Genomic DNA, 17,888 nt, shown 5'->3' with positions numbered 1-17,888 from the left:
TGTGTTCATGTTGAGTGATGTACTTGTTAAAGTTGTAGAAGTTCATGTCCTAAAGTATAAATATGGATTATAATCTGCTAGGGGCCTTTGTGTACGGATCAATGGATTTATTCTTTTTTTTCTAGTGTTGCTAAAAGTCACAATAGTGAATGTTAAGCTATATTTAACCTAAGATTGGATACTATATCATAGTGTAATGAGGCGTTCATTTAAATACCATACATGATTCATAATATACACCCATGCTCAACAAAGGAAAAATATAAACATGTGTTGGACATAGATACTTAACAGACATTCTATGCGCACTTAATAATAATCATTAACATTAGTCTATGGATGCATAATGATCAAAAATCTAAGTTGGTTAACTAGACTAGTCTGACCTGTTTTGTCCTCATTATTTGTCATAAATAATATGTAGTTGTGTATATACTGAAACACAAAATTATTACAATGACATTTTATTCATAGTAGAATAACATAATTATTTTGTCGGGATAACGTCACTCCTTAGGGAGAAACCACCTTCTCAGGTGTGTGGAGACTTATAGCCATAGTTGCTCCACTGCAAAGGAACATGGGAAGAATATGCAAATATGTCTCCCAAGATGTAAACAGGGAAACAGTGCCTCTGTTTGCTGCCCTCTATAGCAAGCAACCCTGAACAACATGCCCGACTTCCCAGAAGCCTTTGCTGACTAACGAGTGATTATGAAGATAATCTTGTTTCCCTTAGTCCTAACAGCGGCACAATGTGGGGGTATTTCTGCCCCTGTGTGCTGGTAGGACAGGCGGATATTTAATTAGCCAATCAAATGCGTGGCAGGCCCTATAAGAGGGCACAAGAACCTCCCCTCTGCGTGTAAATACAAAAGTACCTCCATTACATTTATATACAGTTTTATACATAAGATATGATTCCCAGGGTGGGAAATCTTGTGCCGCTGTTAGGACTAAGGGAAACAAGATTATCTTCATAATCACTCGTTCCCTGTCGTCCTCAACAGTGGCACAATGTGGGGATATAGCAAGCAGGTCCCCAAGATGGGTGGGACAAACCCATGACCGAACTTAAACTGGTCTGGGCAAAGGCAGTGGAATCTGCCACTTGGTCCTTCAGGCGGTAATGCCGAATGAAGGTGGATTCAGATGCCCAAGAGGCAGCTGCATATATTTGGTCCACAGACAAAGCACTTCTTTCTGCCCGTGAAGTGGACACTGCCCTGGTTGAATGGGCATGAAGGAAAGATGGAGCCGACAGCCCTTGGGCGGTATAGGTGACTCTAATAGTCTCGGTAACCCACCGGGATATTGTAGCTTTGGCGGCTTTGGCGCCCTTGTTTTTCCCCGTGTAGATGACCAACAGGTTTTCAGTCCACCTAAAGGGGCGAGTGCGCTGCAAGTAGATCTGCAGGCATCTAACCACATCCAGCTTGTGCCATCTTTCTTCTTCAGCAGAAGAAGGGAACGGAAAAAATACTGGAAGGGAAATCAGTTGGTTCCTGTTTACAGCAGATGGCACCTTGGGACGAAACCCAGGGAGGAACCTGTACATGGTCAGAGAAAAAGGTGGTATATGGCTCCTCAGCGGACAAAGCTTGTAGTTCACTAACGCGTTTGGCAGGTGTGACTGCCAATAGCAGCGCCATTTTGCCGGTTAGCGACTTGAGGGAGACCTCTTCCAGAGGTTCAAATGGCTGGCCACATAGGGCGTTCAGGACCGGAATAAGGTCCCATTGGTGGACAGGGGTGTTTACCACCGGTCTCAGCCTAGTTGCCCCTTTAATAAAGGTGCTCACTAAAGGATCCTGAGACAAACGCCTCCCCAGATAGGCGGACAGGGCCGCTACGTGTACCTTGAGTGTGGCCGCAGCAAGACCTCTGTCTAGTCCGTCTTGAAGGAAGTCCAGGATCGCCTCCGTAGGGGGATCGGTGGAGTCCACTTGATGCTGCAGACACCAGGCATTAAAGATGTTACCTATTCGACGGTAGTTCCTGTTAGTCGAATCTGCTCTGGCACTGGATAGGGTCTTCAAGACGGCTTGTGACAGTCCTCTATTTCTCAATAGGGACTGGTCAACCTCCAGGCTGTCAGGTTGAGTCTCCTCAGATCCTGGCATCTCAGCTCTCCTTGGGTTACCAGGTCTGGGAGTGGGGGAAGCCTCCAATAAATGCCCTGACTCATTTGTATGAGCTGAGCAAACCAAGCCCTTTTTGGCCAGAACGGGATTATGGCTATTCCCGAGGCTTGGTCCTGTCTTATTTTTATCAATACCTTCGGTATGATTGGAATTGGAGGGAATATGTAAAACAGCCTGAACCTCCATGGGATGGACAGGGCATCCACCGCCAAGGGATTGTCCTCCTGGTACAGAGAGCAGAAGGTCCCCACCTTGGCGTTGAGTCAGGTAGCCATAAGATCGACCTCCGGGAGACCCCATCTCTGGACGATCTGTTGAAATACGTCTGGATTGAGAGACCATTCTCCTGATACGGTAATACCCTGACTCAGCTGATCCGCTACTATGTTCAGGGAGCCCTTTATGTGAACAGTGGATAACTGGACCAGATTCTTCTCCGCCTAGGCAAATATGAGATTCGTCTCTCTCAGCAAGGTTGGTGACCTGGTGCCCCCTTGTTTGTTTATATAGACTACCACCGTCGTATTGTCTGACCGGTTTTTGACAGACTTGCCTTTCAATTCTGGGGCAAAGTGTACTAGGGCCAGGTACACTGCTCTGAGTTCCTTGAGATTGGATGACCCCAGCTCCGGACATCTCCATCGTCCTTGTACAGTTTTGTCTTGACAATGGGCTCCCCATCCCCACTGGGATGCATCTGTTGTCAACAGGGTCCACACTGTCGGGACCGTGGACCTTCCGTCTTTCAGGTGTATCCACCATCTGAGGGAAAGACGGGTAGCGGGAGAAAGGCAGATCTTCTTGTGCAATCCCCGTGGAGACCTGTTCCAGGTTCTCAACACTTCCATCTGCAGGGGACGCAAATGCCATAAAGTCCAAGGCACCGCCCTGGCCGAGGATGACATCAGGCCCAGGACTCTCATGGCGGTCCGGATGGTTACCTGCCGAGTGCGCAATAGGAATCGTGCACTGGCTTGGATTCTTTCCTTCCTTGGACTGGAGAGGAAGATCTGCATCGCTTCTGAATCCACTATAAATCCGAGGAATTTTCTTCAGGTGGATGGAACGATTTCGGACTTCTCCCAATTGATAATCCTAACTCCTGTAGGAAGTTGATGGCAAGGTTGAGCTGCTGGAGGAGGGCAGCAGGAGACTGAGCTTTCAGTAGCCAGTCGTCTAGATAAGGGACGATGAAAAGACCCTGAAGTCTGAGGGCCGCGGCGACCGGAGAAATCACCTTGGTGAATACCAGTGGGGCGGATGTGATGCCGAATGGCAGAGCTGTGAATTGATAGTGCTCCCTGTGGCCGGCCATAGCGACGGCAATCCTGAGGAACTTCCTGTGGAAATGAGCAATGGGGACATGTAGATAGGCGTCCTTCAAATCGAGGGTAACCATCACCTCTCCTGGCTGAAGAAACACAGCCACGGAATCCACAGTTTCCATTCGAAATGACCTCTTCCTGATAAACCGATTGAGGTACCTCAGATCTATTATCATCCTCCAGCCCCCGGTGAACTTGGGGACCAGAAAGACGGGGGAGTAGACTCCCAGACTGAGGTCTGAGGCTGGTACCTTCTCCAGGGCGCCCTTGGTAACATATTCGGCAACCAAGGCTTCTAGACTGGCCTGCTGAGAAGGTGGAAGAGTTTGGGTGGAAACGAACCGATCTGGAGGTGGAAGATGAAAGTCGATGTGATACCCGTGTTGTATGATCTTCAACACCCATGGGTCTTGGATATGGGTGAACCATGCTCTGGAAAAGGAGGAAAGACGTCCTCCCAGGAAGGGGGGCCACAGGGAGCTGCCCCACGTCAAAACTCAGGCTTCCTCTTGGTGTCCTCCTTGGAAGCGCCACGACCAGCTCCCCTAGGGCGATATCTAAAACGCCGTTGTTGGGAAGGGCGTCTATAATTAGAGGAAGAACCTCTGCCTCTAGAGGGAGCACATCTGCCCCTGGATGCTTGAGGTAGGGACCTTCCCCTACCTTCAGCTAATCCCTCCATAATGGCGTCTAAGCTTTGGCCAGACACCCTTCCCGGCTCAAAGGGGAGAGCACAGAGTGCTGCTTTAGACGCAAAATCTGCCCGCCAAGGCTTTAGCCAAAGGGGTCTACGGACCGCAGTAGACAACGCCATAGATTTGGCGGAGATTTTTAATTGATGGCAGGAGGATTCCGCCAAATAATCTGCAGCCCTATGAACTCTTTTCATAGAGGCCAGAATCTCATCTCTGTCTACGCCCAAGTCTATATCCCGCTCCAAGGCGGCTAAGCGGTTGCGCAAAAAGTCACCAACCATAGAGGAGGCTATGGCCACAGAGGCTTGCGCGGAGGAAGCTGAGTAGACCTTCTTCAGAACGGAGTCCGCCCTACGATCCAGAGGGTCCTGAAGATTTGAACCATCTTCCAAGGGCACCAGGGTTCTGCGGGACAGCTTTGCTACGGCCAAATCCACCTTCGGGGGAGGCCCCCAGGAATCCCACTGGGTAGTGTTAATAGGAAACAAACTCTTGAAGATCCTGGAAAGCGAATGTCCTTTCTCTGGCTGTTTCCACTGCTGCGCCATAAGGTCGGTCAGCGTGGCGTCCGCATGGAAGGCAATATGTCCCCCAGAGGCAGACGTGGAGGCTTCCCTGTCAACATCTCGGCCCACTGTAGACCGGATGGACTTCAGCAGCCTGCCCGTTTGTTCATAATGGAACGCAGTTCTGCTGGAATAACTGAGTCGTCCTCGGAGGAATCATCCTCTGCCACCCGCAGGTGTTACAAGGGAGGGGGGAGAGACGAGGAACGGAGCTCAGAGCATGGTCTCCTGGTGAGCTGAGACAAGGTGCAATGGATCCCTTTGAGGGAATCATCCTGCAAAACAAAAAGGAGAGTACAAGCAAGGGAAAAACTATTTACCCAAGCGATGCCCAAACTCACCATCTCCTTGACCCATGCCATCATATCTCTGGGAGAGGGCTCCACAGGTGGAGGACCTCTGCACCCGCGACAACGGGCCCACTCATAGCCTGAAAATAGGCAAGTTATAGGACCAGTAGTACCCCGCAGGGCACAACCTTTCAAGCCGCTACCTACCATCAGGGAGCGGTGTGTCGCAATCGAAGCAGGAAAGATGTTTCCTCTTGGAAGAGGTTTTCCTCCTACCATCCCCAGGAGGGGTAGTAGAGGATGACATATCCTACAGAGAGAGATAATAGACCATGCAACACTGTCACCATGACATCATACCAGCTTTTAAAAAAAGGGTAAATCTTACCAGGTCCTGTAGACCGGACAGAGAGGTGACTTGGCGCCCAACGTGCGACTCGAACCCACGACCTTGAGATTAAGAGTCTCATGCTCTACCGACTGAGCTAGCCGGGCTGGCGCTGTGAACAGGATCTGAACCTGTGCGGGGAGACTCCATTGGATTTCGAGTCCAAAACCTTAACCACTCGGCCATCACAGCCGGTTCCCAATAAAGTTTGCAAACTGGAAAAGAGTTCAAGATCAATGAACACCACAATCGCACGCCTTCAGCAGATACTGCAGGAAGGTCTCTGACACCAGGCCAGCCAGCCTCTTAATTCTGGCCAGCTGGAAGTGGGCGGAGCCACAATCAAAGCAGGTGAGGCAACCTGCCCAGACAACTAACCCTGTAATCAGGGGTCTGCAAAGATATACATTCCCCCCCACCAAGAGGCCCTTAACACGGGCACTTACCCCCACATCTCCCCGTCTTTTCCGGCCTTTAATAAGGCCTGAATCTTCCCTGAGTGAGCGGCCGCCAGCGCCAGGCCGTTGCCAAGGCGCTATGATACTTCCGGCGAAACCGGAAGTGCGCGCTTACAGCGGCCGGCGGGGAACAGGATACACAACAGTGTGGTTCCACCCGCCGGCAGTCCGCGCGGCCACCAGAGGCGGCATGCGGAGTCCCCGGACTCTCACCAAAATGTCAGGTAAGTCACAAGGAGCAGGGGAAGCGGAGGAGAGGGGGGGCAGGGGGGATAGAGGGGGGTAGCCACACATGGCTAACAAGCACCTTCTCCCCGCAGGGCACAGAAGGTGACAAGAAGAAAACAACCGCTCAGGAGGTGAGTGATCCTGCTGAGCTTCTCAAAGAGGACACAAGTCCTCCCACCTGTCCTCTGTCCACACAGGACAGAAAAAAACACGCAGAGGGGAGGTTCTTGTGCCCTCTTATAGGGCCTGCCACGCATTTGATTGGCTAATTAAATATCCGCCTGTCCTACCAGCACACAGGGGCAGAAATACCCCCACATTGTGCCGCTGTTGAGGACGACAGGGAATTCAGGTTACCATCACATATATTGGTGGTCACTATAATACTTGAGGATGAGATATAGTAGAAGTCTCATCCCCCAAATTCAAGCACATATACCTATATACAGTGAACTCACAGTGAATGGCTGGATCTCATAAACATGTAAAGTGTTAATATTTTTTTCTCAAGGAGCAGAACTGGCATCCTTCCTATCCAATCATCATTAGGTATGACGTGCGTAAAAATTGTGATACCCCCCATTTAGTCTCACTCCATTCATGGGAGGTATGCAGTAGAGTCCCTGTTATCCAGGAAACATAAAGCAGCTTGTCAAGTGCTTCTCAATTTTTATATTAATACTCTGAATCTTGGCTAGAAATGTTGAAAGCTATGTATTAAATGGAGAGTTTTCTTGCAGCAGAGGGGACACCCCCAGTGCTGTCTGAGCGCTGGGGACAACCCCCAGTTCTGCAAGAAAATTCATTACCATAATGAATAAACCAGGAATATATACCGAATGGTGAAGACTTCTAAAGGTAGGGGAAGAATAGCCTTTCTTAAGGCTATTCCGATGAGGGTTTAGCTAAAAACAGGATTCTAACGATAGAACTTGTCATCCCCACTTCGATGTGCTGAAAAGCCATACATGAACAACATTTATAAGTGCAGGTGGCCTTGTTTGTCAATTAGATTTCTTTGGTTGGGAAGAAAGCTGTGTATCAATTTAGTCACATCAGGTCTTGGAGCAGTGAGGAAATATTGAGTGGTGAGTATCGAATGTAGGTCACCACTAACTCCTGTAACTTCGGGACCTTAAGGGGCTTTTTACCAGACAAGTAAGACACGTGGAGGATTGTTTGCAAATTCACACTGGTGCTTTATTGGGAGGAGTTCACAAAGTCCAAACACAAATATCTTTCGGCAGCATAGGGCAACATAAAACAACATGGCTTAGTTCAGCCAAATGGTAGAAAAGTCCAGCAACACAAAACAGTCTTTGTGACAAAAACAATCCCACAGGCTCACCAGGTTAGCAGCTTGTCTCCACTTTAACCTCCATACAGTCAGAGTGTTTGTGGCTTAGAGCCACCATCAGAAGAAGAAAGGAGAGCGAGACCCACCTTCCTATCTGGTCAATGTTAAGGCTTCAACTTCGGCTCTAACCAAACACAGAACTAGAGCTTTGAGCCCGGGTCTATAACCACACCCAAAACCTGGATATGGATTCCAGTCCATTACCATTTGGAGAGAAGCATCTTAACGGGAAGTATCTTCCTTCCACAACCTTCACCTCGCCCTGTCTACACTCCTTAACCCTTTCCCATCATCCATCATACTATTATGGGTGTTTAAATAGTACAGGAAAAAAGGGTCTACCTTATTAGCCCCCACCTCCTCCTCCTGCTATATATAGCATTAGTAGGCAACTGTCACTATTAAGCTAGGTTTACAATAAACTGTGTTTTTCAGTATTTGACTTCCTTTCACAAAAAAACTAAAATGTAAGTGAAAGGATTTCTTGATGTGCCTCATTCAGTTCTTTGAGGAGAAAAAATGGATAAACCAGAAGCTTGTAACAGTTCAGCTAGGATTATATATATATATATATATATATATATATATATATATATATATACACTCACCGGCCACTTTATTAGGTACACCTGTCCAACTGCTCGTTAACACTTAATTTCTAATCAGACAATCACATGGTGGCAACTCAGTGCATTTAGGCATGTAGACATGGTCAAGACAATCTCCTGCAGTTCAAACCGAGCATCAGTATGGGGAAGAAAGGTGATTTGAGTGCCTTTGAACGTGGCATGGTTGTTGGTGCCAGAAGGGCTGGTCTGAGTATTTCAGAAACTGCTGATCTACTGGGATTTTCACGCACAACCATCTCTAGGGTTTACAGAGAATGGTCCGAAAAAGAAAAAACATCCAGTGAGCGGCAGTTCTGTGGGCGGAAATGCGTTGTTGATGCCAGAGGTCAGAGGAGAATGGCCAGACTGGTTCGAGCTGATAGAAAGGCAACAGTGACTCAAATAGCCACCTGTTACAACCAAGGTAGCCAGAAGAGCATCTCTGAACGCACAGTACGTCGAACTTTGAGGCAGATGGGCTACAGCAGCAGAAGACCACACCGGGTGCCACTCCTTTCAGCTAAGAACAGGAAACTGAGGCTACAATTTGCACAAGCTCATCGAAATTGGACAATTGAAGATTGGAAAAACGTTGCCTGGTCTGATGAGTCTCGATTTCTGCTGCGACATTCAGATGGTAGGGTCAGAATTTGGCGTCAACAACATGAAAGCATGGATCCATCCTGCCTTGTATCAACGGTTCAGGCTGGTGGTGGTGGTGTCATGGTGTGGGGAATATTTTCTTGGCACTCTTTGGGCCCCTTGGTACCAATTGAGCATCGTTGCAACACCAAAGCCTACCTGAGTATTGTTGCTGACCATGTCCATCCCTTTATGACCACAATGTACCCAACATCTGATGGCTACTTTCAGCAGGATAATGCGCCATGTCATAAAGCTGGAATCATCTCAGACTGGTTTCTTGAACATGACAATGAGTTCACTGTACTCCAATGGCCTCCACAGTCACCAGATCTCAATCCAATAGAGCATCTTTGGGATGTAGTGGAACGGGAGATTCGCATCATGGATGCGCAGCCAACAAATCTGCGGCAACTATGTGATGCCATCATGTCAATATGGACCAAAATCTCTGAGGAATGCTTCCAGCACCTTGTTGAATCTATGCCACGAAGAATTGAGGCAGTTCTGAAGGCAAAAGGGGGTCCAACCCGTTACTAGCATGGTGTACCTAATAAAGTGGCCGGTGAGTGTATATATATATATATATATATATATATATATATATACACACACACACCTTATATAATTTTTTTATTTCCTGGATTCTGTATATAACACAATTATACTAGGGTTGTAGCCCCCTAGGTACAACCACAGAAAGACAGGTTAATTAGCCATAGTAAATAGAGATGAGCGAACACTAAAATGTTCGAGGTTCGAAATTCGATTCGAACAGCCGCTCAATGTTCGTGTGTTCGAACGGGTTTCGAACCCCATTATAGTCTATGGGGAACAGATACTCGTTAAGGGGGAAACCCAAATCCGTGTCTGGAGGGTCACCAAGTCCACTATGACACCCCAGGAAATGATGCCAACACCTCTGGAATGACACTGGGACAGCAGGGGAAGCATGTCTGGGGGCATCTAACACACCAAAGACCCTCTATTACCCCAACATCACAGCCTAACAACTACACACTTTACACACTCAATACCACCTCTCTGACAGTAGGAAAACACCTTGAAACATGTGTATTTGGCACTTGCAGTGAGGAGAGCTTGTCACCAGCAGTGAATTTGGCCCTTGTAGTAAGTTGAGGTTGGCACCAACATTTGTTTTGAAAATCAGGGTGGATTGAGCCTCTAACCAGCAGAGTTTGGGCAAATTCATGGTGGAGGGAGCCTCTAAACACCCCAGTTTGGGCAAATTCATGGTGGAGGGAGCCTCTAAAAACCCCAGTTTGGACCAATTCATGGTGGAGGGAGCCTCTAACCAGCCCAGTTTGGGCAAATTCATGGTGGAGGGAGCCTCTAAAAAACCCAGTTTGGACCAATTCATGGTGGAGGGAGCCTCTAACCAGCCCAGTTTGGGCAAATTCATGGTGGAGGGAGCCTCTAACCAGCCCAGTTTGGACCAATTAATGGTGGAGGGAGCCTCTAAAAACCCCAGTTTGGACCAATTCATGGTGGAGGGAGCCTCTAAAAAACCCAGTTTGGACCAATTCATGGTGGAGGGAGCCTCTAACCAGCCCAGTTTGGACCAATTAATGGTGGAGGGAGCCTCTAACCAGCCCAGTTTGGACCAATTCATGGTGGAGGGAGCCTCTAAACAGCCAAGTTTTGGGAAATTCATGGTGGAGGGAGCCTCTAACCAGCCCAGTTTGGACCAATTCATGGTGGAGGGAGCCTCTAAACAGCCAAGTTTTGGGAAATTCATGGTGGAGGGAGCCTCTAACCAGCCCAGTTTGGACCAATTCATGGTGGAGGGAGCCTCTAAAAAACCCAGTTTGGACCAATTCATGGTGGAGGGAGCCTCTAAAAAACCCAGTTTGGACCAATTCATGGTGGAGGGAGCCTCTAAACAGCCCAGTTTGGGCAAATTCATGGTGGAGGAAGCCTCTAACCAGCCCAGTTTGGACCAATTAATGGTGGAGGGAGCCTCTAAACAGCCCAGTTTGGGCAAATTCATGGTGGAGGGAGCCTCTAACCAGCCCAGTTTGGACCAATTAATGGTGGAGGGAGCCTCTAAACAGCCCAGTTTGGACCAATTAATGGTGGAGGGAGCCTCTAACCAGCCCAGTTTGGACCAATTAATGGTGGAGGGAGCCTCTAACCAGCCCAGTTTGGACCAATTAATGGTGGAGGGAGCCTCTAACCACCCCAGTTTGGACCAATTAATGGTGGAGGGAGCCTCTAACCAGCCCAGTTTGGACCAATTCATGGTGGAGGGAGCCTCTAAAAAACCCAGTTTGGACCAATTCATGGTGGAGGGAGCCTCTAAACAGCCCAGTTTGGGCAAATTCATGGTGGAGGGAGCCTCTAAACAGCCCAGTTTGGGCAAATTCATGGTGGAGGGAGCCTCTAACCAGCCCAGTTTGGACCAATTAATGGTGGAGGGAGCCTCTAACCAGCCCAGTTTGGACCAATTCATGGTGGAGGGAGCCTCTAAACAGCCAAGTTTGGACCAATTCATGGTGGAGGGAGCCTCTAACCAGCCCAGTTTGGACCAATTAATGGTGGAGGGAGCCTCTAACCAGCCCAGTTTGGACCAATTAATGGTGGAGGGAGCCTCTAACCAGCCCAGTTTGGACCAATTCATGGTGGAGGGAGCCTCTAAACAGCCCAGTTTGGGCAAATTCATGGTGGAGGGAGCCTCTAACCAGCCCAGTTTGGACCAATTCATGGTGGAGGGAGCCTCTAAAAAACCCAGTTTGGACCAATTCATGGTGGAGGGAGCCTCTAAACAGCCCAGTTTGGGCAAATTCATGGTGGAGGGAGCCTCTAAACAGCCCAGTTTGGGCAAATTCATGGTGGAGGGAGCCTCTAACCAGCAGAGTTGGTGGAAATCAGGGTGGAGGGAGCCTCTAACCAGCAGAGTTGGGGGAAATCAGGGTGGAGGGAGCCTAGTATTAGCAGAATTGTGCAACGCTTATGGTGGATGAGTATGAGGATGCGGAGGAATTGGAGAGGTTGAGTACAGACATGGAGTTTCATGTTGGGGTGCTTTACACAGGTGGGCACAAAAATGACGGCTCTACCCAGTGGTGGTTCATTTTTATCAAAGTGAGCCGGTCGGCACTCTCAGCTGACAGACGGGTGCGCTTGTCAGTGATGATGCCACCGGCTGCACTGAACACCCTCTCAGATAGGACGCTGGCGGCAGGACAGGACAGCACCTCCAAGGCATATAGGGCAAGTTCAAGCCACAGGTCCAACTTCGACACCCAATACGTGTAGGGCGCAGAGGGGTCGGAGAGGACAGGGCTGTGGTCGGAAAGGTATTCCCGCAACATGCGCCTATACTTCTCACGCCTGGTGACACTAGGACCCTCCGTGGCGGCACTTTGGCGAGGGGGTGCCATCAAGGTGTCCCAGACCTTAGACAGTGTGCCCCTCGTTTGTGTGGACCGGTGAGAACTTGGTTGCCTACTGGAGGAACTGCCCTCCCTGCCGCCAACGTCACATGCTGGAAACATCTCCATCATATTCTGCACCAATTGCCTGTGGCAAGCATTGATGCGATTGGCCCTCCCCTCTACCGGAATAAAAGACGAGATGTTGTTTTTATACCGGGGGTCAAGGATAGCAAAGATCCAGTACTGGTTGTCCTCCATGATTTTGACAATACGCTTGTCGGTTGTAAAGCACCCCAACATGAACTCAGCCATGTCTGCCACAGTGTTAGTTGGCATGACTCCTCTGGCCCCACCGGAAAGTTCAATCTCCATTTCCTCCTCATCCTCCATGTCTACCCATCCGCGCTGCAACAATGGGACGATTCGAAGTTGCCCGGAAGCCTCCTGTATCACCATCACATCATCGGACAACTCTTCTTCCTCCTCCTCCTCCTCCTCCTCCTCCATTAAACGCAGTGAAGCGGACAGATGTGTGGACCTACTCTCCAGCTGTGACGGATCGGATGCTATCCCTAACTCCTCTGTGTGATCTGAGTTATCCCTGATGTCAATCAGGGATTCTCTCAGAACACACAAGAGCGGGATTGTAAGGCTCACCATCGCATCCTCAGAGCTCACCCTCCTTGTGGACTCCTCAAAGACCCGTAGGATGTCACAAAGGTCTCTCATCCATGGCCACTCATGGATGTGAAACTGAGGCAGCTGACTTTGTGGCACCCTAGGGTTTTGTAGCTGGTATTCCATCAAAGGTCTCTGCTGCTCAACCACTCTATTCAACATCTGAAACGTTGAGTTCCAGCGTGTGGGGACGTCACACAAAAGCCGGTGTTGTGGCACATGCAGGCGTTGCTGGAGAGATTTTAAGCTAGCAGCGGCTACTGTCGACTTGCGAAAGTGGGCGCACATGCGCCGCACTTTCACCAGTAGCTCTGGAACATTGGGGTAGCTCTTTAGGAAACGTTGCACCACTAGGTTGAAGACGTGGGCCAGGCATGGAACATGTTGGAGTCCGGCAAGCTCCAGAGCTGCTACCAGGTTCCGGCCGTTATCACAAATGACCATGCCTGGGCCCAGGTGCAGCGGCTCAAACCATATTGCCGTCTCATCGAGGAGGGCATCCCTCACCTCGGAGGCAGTGTGCTGTCTGTCCCCCAAGCTGATCAGCTTCAGCACAGCCTGCTGACGTCTACCAACGCCAGTGCTGCAACGTTTCCAACTCGTAGCTGGGGTCAATCTAACAGCGGAGGAGGAGGCGGTGGCGGAGGAGGAGGCGGTGGCGGAGGAGGAGGCGGTAGAGGAGGAGGAGGAGGGGGGTGTTCTTCTCGTGTCCCTGCCAGGAATGTTAGGCGGGGAGACGAGGTACACCGGGCCAGTTTGGGAAGCAGTCCCAGCCTCAACTACATTCACCCAGTGTGCCGTCAGTGAAATGTAGCGTCCCTGTCCGCATGCACTTGTCCACGCGTCGGTGGTCAAGTGGACCTTTGTGCAAAGCGCGGAACTAAGGGCCCGCCTGATGTTGAGTGACACGTGCTGGTGCAAGGCGGGGACGGCACACCGGGAGAAGTAGTGACGGCTAGGGACGGCATAGCGAGGTGCCGCAGTTGCCATCAGGTCCAGGAAGGCGGGAGTTTCAACAAGCCGGAACGCCAACATCTCCTGGGCCAGCAGTTTAGCGATGTTGGCGTTCAAGGCTTGCGCGTGTGGGTGGTTAGCAGTGTATTTCTGCCGCCGCTCCAATGTCTGAGAGATGGTGGGTTGTTGTAAAGAAACGCCTGATGGTGCCTTTGATGGTGCAGGAGAAGGAGATAAGACAGGACCAGGGGAGGATGAGGTAGAAGTCAACAAAGTGGCGGAGGCAGATGAAGTGGTGTCCTGGCTCGTCCTCTGGAGTGCATCGCCAGCACAGTCAGCAGTGGCAGTGGCAGAGGCAGTGGCAGAGGCAGTGGCAGTGGCGTGAACGGCAGGCGGCCTTTGTCCTGCCGTTGCTGCCTGCCACTGATTCCAGTGCTTGGATTCCAAATGACGGCGCATTGAAGTGGTGGACAGGTTGCTCTTCTCAGAGCCCCTAATCAATTTCGAGAGGCAAATTGTGCAGACAACACTATATCTGTCCTCGGCGCATTCCTTGAAAAAACTCCACACCTTCGAGAAACGTGCCCTCGAGGTGGGAGTTTTTCGGGGCTGGGTACGAACTGGAACATCTTGGGAGATTCCGGGTGTGGCCTGGCTTCGCCTAAGCTGCTGACCTCTGCCTCTGCCTCTAGCTACCCTTTTTGGTGCTGCACCTGCCTCAACATCCACACTACTTTCCCCGCTTGACATCCCCCCTGTCCAGGTCGGGTCAGTGTCCTCATCATCCACCACTTCCTCTTCCAACTCCTGTCTCATCTCCTCCTCCCGCACAATGCGCCGGTCAACTGGATGCCCTGACGGCAACTGCGTCACATCATCGTCGATGAGGGTGGGTTGCTGGTCATCCACCACCAAATCGAACGGAGATGGAGGAGACTCTAGTGTTTGAGCATCTGGACACAGATGCTCCTCTGTTAGGTTCGTGGAATCGTGACGTGGAGAGGCAGGTTGAGGGACAATGAAAGGAGCGGAGAACAGCTCTGGGGAGCAGGGACAGTTTGGGTTATTGTTCTGTAAAGCTTCGGAATTTTGGGAGGAAGGAAGACAAGACTGTTGGGTAATAGGAGGAGAGGAGGCAGAGTCTGACTGGCTGCTGGACAATGTGCTGTAAGCGTTCTCTGACAGCCATTGCAAGACCTGTTCCTGGTTCTCGGGCCTACTAAGGTTTGTACCCTGCAGTTTAGTTAATGTGGCAAGCAACCCTGGCACTGTGGAGTGGCGCAATGCTTGCTGCCCCACAGGAGTAGGCACGGGACGCCCTGTGGCTTCACTGCTACCTTGCTCCCCAGAACCATTCCCCCGACCTCGCCCACGGCCTCGTCCACGTCCCTTTCCGGGAGCCTTGCGCATTTTAAATTCCTAGTTAGAAATTGGCACTGTATACCAGTAGTAAAAATTGTGGGTGCACGTAACCCCAATATATTCTTTGAATTCCCAGTCAGACACTGGCACTATATGGCAGTAGCAAGAAATGAGGGTATTTGTATTCCCAATATACTCTTTGAATTCCCAGTCAGACAATGGCACTGTATACCAGTAGTAAAAATTGTGGGTGCACGTAACCCCAATATATTCTTTGAATTCCCAGTCAGAAACTGGCACTATATGGCAGTAGCAAGAAATGAGGGTATTTGTATTCCCAATATACTCTTTGAATTCCCAGTCAGACAATGGCACTGTATACCAGTAGTAAAAATTGTGGGTGCACGTAACCCCAATATATTCTTTGAATTACCAGTCAGAAACTGGCACTATATGGCAGTAGCAAGAAATGAGGGTATTTGTATTCCCAATATACTCTTTGAATTCCCAGTCAGACAATGGCACTGTATACCAGTAGTAAAAATTGTGGGTGCACGTAACCCCAATATATTCTTTGAATTCCCAGTCAGACAATGGCACTGTATACCAGTAGTAAAAATTGTGGGTGCACGTAACCCCAATATATTCTTTGAATTACCAGTCAGAAACTGGCACTATATGGCAGTAGCAAGAAATGAGGGTATTTATAACCCCAATATATTCTTTGAATTCCCAGTCAGACAATGGCACTGTATACCAGTAGTAAAAATTGTGGGTGCACGTAACCCCAATATATTCTTTGAATTACCAGTCAGAAACTGGCACTATATGGCAGTAGCAAGAAATGAGGGTATTTGTATTCCCAATATACTCTTTGAATTCCCAGTCAGACAATGGCACTGTATACCAGTAGTAAAAATTGTGGGTGCACGTAACCCCAATATATTCTTTGAATTCCCAGTCAGAAACTGGCACTATATGGCAGTAGCAAGAAATGAGGGTATTTGTATTCCCAATATACTCTTTGAATTCCCAGTCAGACAATGGCACTGTATACCAGTAGTAAAAATTGTGGGTGCACGTAACCCCAATATATTCTTTGAATTACCAGTCAGAAACTGGCACTATATGGCAGTAGCAAGAAATGAGGGTATTTATAACCCCAATATATTCTTTGAATTCCCAGTCAGACAATGGCACTGTATACCAGTAGTAAAAATTGTGGGTGCACGTAACCCCAATATATTCTTTGAATTACCAGTCAGAAACTGGCACTATATGGCAGTAGCAAGAAATGAGGGTATTTATAACCCCAATATATTCTTTGAATTCCCAGTCAGACAATGGCACTGTATACCAGTAGTAAAAATTGTGGGTGCACGTAACCCCAATATATTCTTTGAATTACCAGTCAGAAACTGGCACTATATGGCAGTAGCAAGAAATGAGGGTATTTGTATTCCCAATATACTCTTTGAATTCCCAGTCAGACAATGGCACTGTATACCAGTAGTAAAAATTGTGGGTGCACGTAACCCCAATATATTCTTTGAATTACCAGTCAGACAATGGCACTGTATACCAGTAGTAAAAATTGTGGGTGCACGTAACCCCAATATATTCTTTGAATTCCCAGTCAGAAACTGGCACTATATGGCAGTAGCAAGAAATGAGGGTATTTGTATTCCCAATATACTCTTTGAATTCCCAGTCAGACAATGGCACTGTATACCAGTAGTAAAAATTGTGGGTGCACGTAACCCCAATATATTCTTTGAATTCCCAGTCAGAAACTGGCACTATATGGCAGTAGCAAGAAATGAGGGTATTTATAACCCCAATATATTCTTTGAATTCCCAGTCAGACAATGGCACTGTATACCAGTAGTAAAAATTGTGGGTGCACGTAACCCCAATATATTCTTTGAATTACCAGTCAGAAACTGGCACTATATGGCAGTAGCAAGAAATGAGGGTATTTGTATTCCCAATATACTCTTTGAATTCCCAGTCAGACAATGGCACTGTATACCAGTAGTAAAAATTGTGGGTGCACGTAACCCCAATATATTCTTTGAATTCCCAGTCAGAAACTGGCACTATATGGCAGTAGCAAGAAATGAGGGTATTTGTATTCCCAATATACTCTTTGAATTCCCAGTCAGACAATGGCACTGTATACCAGTAGTAAAAATTGTGGGTGCACGTAACCCCAATATATTCTTTGAATTACCAGTCAGAAACTGGCACTATATGGCAGTAGCAAGAAATGAGGGTATTTATAACCCCAATATATTCTTTGAATTCCCAGTCAGACAATGGCACTGTATACCAGTAGTAAAAATTGTGGGTGCACGTAACCCCAATATATTCTTTGAATTACCAGTCAGAAACTGGCACTATATGGCAGTAGCAAGAAATGAGGGTATTTATAACCCCAATATATTCTTTGAATTCCCAGTCAGACAATGGCACTGTATACCAGTAGTAAAAATTGTGGGTGCACGTAACCCCAATATATTCTTTGAATTACCAGTCAGAAACTGGCACTATATGGCAGTAGCAAGAAATGAGGGTATTTGTATTCCCAATATACTCTTTGAATTCCCAGTCAGACAATGGCACTGTATACCAGTAGTAAAAATTGTGGGTGCACGTAACCCCAATATATTCTTTGAATTACCAGTCAGACAATGGCACTGTATACCAGTAGTAAAAATTGTGGGTGCACGTAACCCCAATATATTCTTTGAATTCCCAGTCAGAAACTGGCACTATATGGCAGTAGCAAGAAA

At 48.5% G+C, this 17,888-nt stretch overlaps 1 non-coding gene across 1 annotated transcript; it reads right to left on the bottom strand.

The window, feature by feature from the left end:
• Window positions 1–5,518: 5,518 nt before the first annotated feature.
• TRNAS-CGA (transfer RNA serine (anticodon CGA)) lies at window positions 5,519–5,600 on the bottom strand. The gene has a single exon. It is a non-coding gene; the product is annotated as a tRNA-Ser (tRNA).
• Between the last annotated feature and the right edge of the window lie 12,288 nt (window positions 5,601–17,888).

Source organism: Leptodactylus fuscus, chromosome 3 (assembly GCF_031893055.1).
Source record: "Leptodactylus fuscus isolate aLepFus1 chromosome 3, aLepFus1.hap2, whole genome shotgun sequence".
Taxonomy (NCBI): Eukaryota; Metazoa; Chordata; class Amphibia; order Anura; family Leptodactylidae; genus Leptodactylus; species Leptodactylus fuscus.
Note: the sequence above shows the minus strand (reverse complement) of the source record. Positions and strands in the feature narration are given on the sequence as shown.